The following is a 6257-nucleotide window of genomic DNA, read 5'->3' on the forward strand; positions in this document are numbered from 1 at the left end:
ACGACTGAACTGAACTGAATTTTCTATGTTCCCCCAAAACCTAAAAGTAGTGGTGCTGCTGTATGAAATACCTAAACATGTGGAAGAACTTTGAAAGTGGGTAATAGGCAGAAGGAGAAAGAGTTCAGGGTTGCATGCTTGAAATGGCCTACATTGCAGGGAATGAAGTGATAAAGGTGATTCTCATGAGGACACAGGATAAGACAGGTGTAGAGAAAGCCTGAATCTTAGAGAACACCTAGGTGGTCTGGAACAGAATTCTGGTAGAATATGGACAGTAAAGGTCACTGATGAGTTCTCAGATGGAAATGAATTACATGTTATTGGAAACTAGAAGAAAGATGATCCTTATTATATAAAATGGCAAAGAGTGTGTCTGGATTTCAGTGCTGTGAACCTTGACTGCCTGAGATGTATCTTCTGTGAGCCTGGTGTGGTCTGCTATGAGTTCAGCAAAGCACAAAGGGTGTGGCTTCTTCACCTACATCTCAAAGGATGGGTAATCAGTCCAGAGACCTAACCAGAGAGATGCCAACAGAGTGGGGCCACTGCACAGAATCACCATTAAGCAATGGGCTGCCCTGAGATACAAGATCTGCAGACCTACCTGTGTACAATTTCTGCTCAAGAGAAATGTAGTGTGGGCTCACCCAGCCAAGCAATGGAGGTAGGGATGCCTGGAGCCTTGGAAATTCAAGGAGGAGAAGGGGGAAACAGAGGATGAGACAGGTGGATGGCTTCACTGACTCAGTGGACATGAGTTTGAGCAAACTTCGGGAGAGGTGAAGGACAGGGAAGTCTGGCGTGCTGCAGTCCACCGGATTGCAGTCAGACATGACTTAACAACTGAACAACAACAACAATGGAATGAATAGCAACAAGATAAAAAATATTAAGAGAATAATGTTAAATAGTTGTCAGATGGAAGTATATACTTGAGAAAATATTTTGTTACATAGATGACAAATAATGAATATTTGCAATATATACCTAGAAGATAAATTAACAATATAAAGTTTGATATCCCAAAGAAAATTCACGAAGGAAATGAAGAAGAAATTTCTTAGTGTAGGCTAAGCTGTGGAAAGAATAAATATTGAAAATTCAGTGACTTACAAAATAATTCTATCTTTCTCTCTCTCATAACATCATAGATGGGTGCTCAGCTCAGAGTAACAACTCCACTTAGCCATTCAGAGACGTATAATTGTTCTGCTATTTTCAACACTAAAATTACTCTAGGTATCAGCACCCCACTTAGATAGGTGAAGAACAAGGAAAATTCTTGCATGGGGCTTTTATGCATAAGGCCCAGACACAGTACACATCACTTCAGTTAATATTTGTTTCTAGAACTCAGCCACATGGACACTGTAGCAAGAGGAGCCTTGGAGGTGGTAAGCAGGCAATCTGTGCCACAGGCAGTTCACAGAAAAGCAAAGCCAAATCTTGGGCTTCCATAAGAAACTGTGTTCAGGTTTGTTGGTGGTAAAGAGAAATATATATTAAAATAAAAAGGGAATGTCATAAGAAAAGTCATCAGACAGGCAAAATTTAAGACTTAATCATATGGCCTACTGCTTCCAGTGCTCTCAAATATTTCTGGTGGAAAATAAAAATGCTACAGGCCCCTTTGAAACAATCTGGCAACTTATATTGCAATAAAATGTACATATGCCATCTGACAAAGCAATCGAAGTGCTAGGCTTCTTGCCCCTATGGATAAAATCATTCTTGCATTCTTTAGTCTTGCTGCCATTATATTTCTTGTACTTTTGGAATCCAAATGTTCACAAAGAGAAGGCTTTTTATTGATTTGTGGCCTCTCAATGTTATTTACCTTGAAACTGCAGTAAGTGTTAGGAAAAAAGAGATTGCATGTGGGACCATCATACTATAATAACATTTAGCTTTTGATTTGGAATCCAGAATTTTAGTTTAGAACAATAAACTTTGCTCATGAGAGTTTATGGACTTAAAGAAAACAAATACATGTTTAAATATTTACATGTATAAAATAATCTTTTAGTTATAGCCAAGTTAAACAGAACAATAATTCTTTTGAATAAGAAAGCAATCTAGTCAGAAAATGAATAACTTACACTAAAATTAGTAATTCAACTAATTTAAATTGATACAGATTCATAAAATTCACAATTCTTTTTCAAAATTGAAGGAAAAACTACGTAAGTCAAATATCAATTCATTCTCTTGATCCTTTCACTTGTCAATAGGTGTATGCTGACTTCATTGATGCTTAATTCATTTATCCATGACATAATGTTTAAAATTGTGATACTGGAACAAGTACCAATGACATTTCTGTATATTTATGAAAATTACTAAAATTACAAAGTAACAGATATATAGTTGAAGCTTATCATTTTTATGATTTCTAATTTAATGTGATTTATGTCTTAGTTTTTCTATAATTAAATGCTAATGAAATAAAATCTTTAAAAATTCTGACATAATTTTGTAGTAGCTCAGTCAAGTCCGATTCTTTGCAACCCCAGGACTGTAGCCTACCAGGATCCTCTGAAATGGAAATTCTCCAGGCAAGAATACTGGAGTGGATTGCCATGCCCTCCTCGAGGGGATCTTCCCAACCCAGGGATGGAATCCAGGTGTCCCACATTGCGGGTGGATTCTTTACCTTCTGAGCCACCAGAGAAGCCCTGTAGTAAGTTATTGAAACACAAAAATGCAAATACAAGGAACAAAAAAGTAACATCAGAAAAACAGAGCTATTCTTAAAATTTTGAGCTTCCGAAGTTCTTGATGAAATATTCTGATTACTGTATGTTGTTCAGTCACTAAGTCGTGTCTGACTCTTTGCCACGCAATGGACTGTAGCATACCAGGCCCCTCTGTCCAAACTATCTCCCGGAGTTTACTCAAATTCATGTCCATTTAGTATGTGATGTTATTTATTAATAAATTATTATATATTCAATCTTATAAAATATGTGATACACATTATTCAGTAAAAGGAAATATAGAGAAAGGTAATATCAAGAAAAAAGAAGCTGAAAAGTTCATATTATTTTAACACTGAAGAGACAGTTTTGCCCTTTTCATTGAAATAAAGCTTTTCATTCTGTAATAAATTATGCTCATATGAAAAGGCTTATCTCACAAATTTAAGTTCATAAATACACAAAATGTGCAAACATTTTCATTTGAAAGATGCCTACCTAGTGAATGAAATACCTTATTTGCAGATTATAAACATTAAAGCAAATGTATTGTGTAAACAATATTATATAATATTTCACACCCAAAATTGAAACAGCTTCTAGAGTCTTATAATTAATTCATCATCAGAATGGCTTTGGCCTGTGTTCAGATTCATTCTGTAAACAGTTTTAGTAGTTTAAAAAAATGCCTTAGAAGAACATGGTTATATTCAAAAACAATGTGCACCCCTGTGCAAAACCACGAGTGGGATAACAAATTTATAGCCAAAGGATCTCTCAAAGTATGAATACAGTTCAGTGTTTATTAATGATGAATTAGAACTACTATAAATACTTTAAAAAAAAAAAAACCAAATGATTGCTGAATGTCTAGCCTTTTGCTTTTCCTCATGAAAATGCCAATGAATTAGATCTGTGAGCTGGACTAGCTCGGGCTTGTCTGAAATGATAAAGAAAATGAAGTTTGAATCCAAATGGCCATAAATAAACCTGATCTTTAAGGGACTTAGTCAAACTTGTTTAAAGAAAATAGAGACTTGAGGAAATAAATCAATAATGTTTCCAGTAAATAGATATGCTATTAAATCTATTGGTAGACTCTGGGATTGTTTCATGATTTTGTCAAATTTATTTGATTTTTGTTTGTATTTCTTTGCAGGGCATCCTCATATGGTTAGCATGATGTGAGTATGATGTGAGTATGTTTGATATAATGTATTAAAGTAGATATTCTGATATTTTTAAAATGTATCAATAATGCTTCACATTGAAATGCAGTAGTTTAGTTTACAAATTAGTAGTAGGAACATCTTTACTGATATGTGCAAGAGAATCAGAAAAGCAAACCATTTTAATATGTTAATGCAAAAATATTTTCAGAAAAACTTTCTGCACTTATGAGTTTGTATGGTATATTTTCTGAGATTGTGAGACATTCCTTGCTTTGATAATTTCTTAGTTTAATTGGTAATCTATAAATAGCTTTCTATTTTCCAATTCTTTTAAATATCGTTCATTTATCTAGCCATAGTGTTCAGGTCACAAGAACAAGCATACTACTTAACAGAATTGCTGAAAGTTTTCTATACTATTTCTTATTTTAAAAACAATACTTGTATGTTTTACAACTAGTATCTGTTTATCAAGTTATGAAAGATTTTGTCCCTATTTTACAAAACTTAGTACTAGTAGGTATTGAAGTACAGTGCATTTATTGGGATAAATGTAAGGATACTTCTCTCTTTTGTTTCTTTTTTATTCTATTTTATCTGGTAATCAAATAATAACAATTACTAATATTAAAACAACACTTATTATAGGCTTAAAATCCAATTTGGTTATGCTTTATTATAATTTTGCATACATAATAGCATTGATTCTTTTTTAGTTATTTGGTTAAGATTTTTCATTTCTATTCATGGGTGAGATCAGACTATAATTTCCTTTTTTTAATGGTGTCACTGTCTGGGCTAGTTATTAAGATTATTCCAGTCTCTTTTGTATGAGCTTGAAAGGATTTGAATTTGTTGGGGTCTAGGTTAGGCTGTCTCAAAATATACCTCCATGGCATACTGATTATTTTGAAGTGAAGTTATTTAAGAAATGCTCATGCAAACAGGACTACTTGATCCTTCTGTCTCTCTGAAAGCAGGAAATAAATCTGTCATGTGAAAGGTACAACCACTACAATTAGAGGTAGAAAGACACACTTATTGCCCAAGACAAGGAATTTGGGCCCAGGAGCCTGAATAGACAAACCTCGTTACTTCCCTAACTTAACACACTAAGCCCAATCCCTTTAGACTCTTCACTAATTGAGCATCCAAAACGTAAGTGTTTTTTTTGTCCTTACATATTTATAGTTTCTGCCTAAAAATATAAAAATCTGCTTGCTTTGGCCATGTCTTAAGTCTCATTTCTATGATTCTTCCACACATTAAAATATGTTTCTTATGTCAATTTTATTAGCTCAGCCAAAAGAACACAAAAGAGATGGGAAATTTTCCCCCACCTCAACAAATTCCTCCCTTTGAATCTTTACTCTCCACACACACATGGTTTTCTTTACATAAATTTATAATCTGCTTCTTCAATTACTTTAGTAGTTTTAAAAACACTCCCTTGTCCCCCACCCATTATAGATTAGTCTATTTTTTTCTGGGAATTTATTTCATCAGGTACTTTTAAGCATGCTTGGAAAAAGACAATGATAGTATACTTATTCTATTTTCTGTCATTTAACCTGTAATTATGCCTCCCTCTCTCCCCCTCCACCCCTTTCACACTTTCATGTTTTCATTCTTTCTTTACCTTCCTCCTTCCCTCTCTGCCTCATTCTCTCCCTTTTCCTTAGGCTTTGGCATAGGGACCAGACTGAGACAGATAAATCACACCAATATCTACCTATGCAATGTGTTTACGTATGTGTCCATGTGTGCCTATGTGTATTTTAACCATATCTAGGTCATATAGCAACTTTATACAGGAGTTTTTGCACAGATACCCCATCTCATTTTTTCTCTGACTCTGTAGAATTCATGTTCAAGCAGATGTTTCCTTAATAAAGGCCATCTTTCTTGCTGGCTTGACTATCTACATGTGTATATTTTGTCTTTTATAGTCTTTGAAGATTTTCCTTAACAATTATATTATTTAATTATTTTTTAAAACTATTCATATTATCCAAATTACATGCGTTTTGTATTGGAGAAATTTCTACAAATTTATTTACTAATACAGTTCAGTTCAGTCGCTCAGTTGTGTCCGACTATTTGTGACCCCATGAACCACAGCACATCAGGCCTCCCTGTCAATCACCAACTCCCGGAGCCCATCAAACCCATCCTCCACTGAGTCAGTGATGACATCCAACCATCTCATCCTCTGTCATTCCCATTTCCTCCTGCCCTCAATCTTTCGCAACATCAGGGTCTGTTCAAATGAGTCAGTTCTTTGCATCAGGTGGCCAAAGTATTGGAGTTTCAGCTTCAACATCAGTCCTTCCAATGAACACCCAGGACTGATCTCCTTTAGGATAGACTGGTTGGATCTCCTTGC

Source organism: Bison bison, unplaced genomic scaffold, assembly GCF_000754665.1.
Source record: "Bison bison bison isolate TAMUID 2011002044 unplaced genomic scaffold, Bison_UMD1.0 scf7180017864465, whole genome shotgun sequence".
NCBI classification, from domain to species: Eukaryota; Metazoa; Chordata; class Mammalia; order Artiodactyla; family Bovidae; genus Bison; species Bison bison.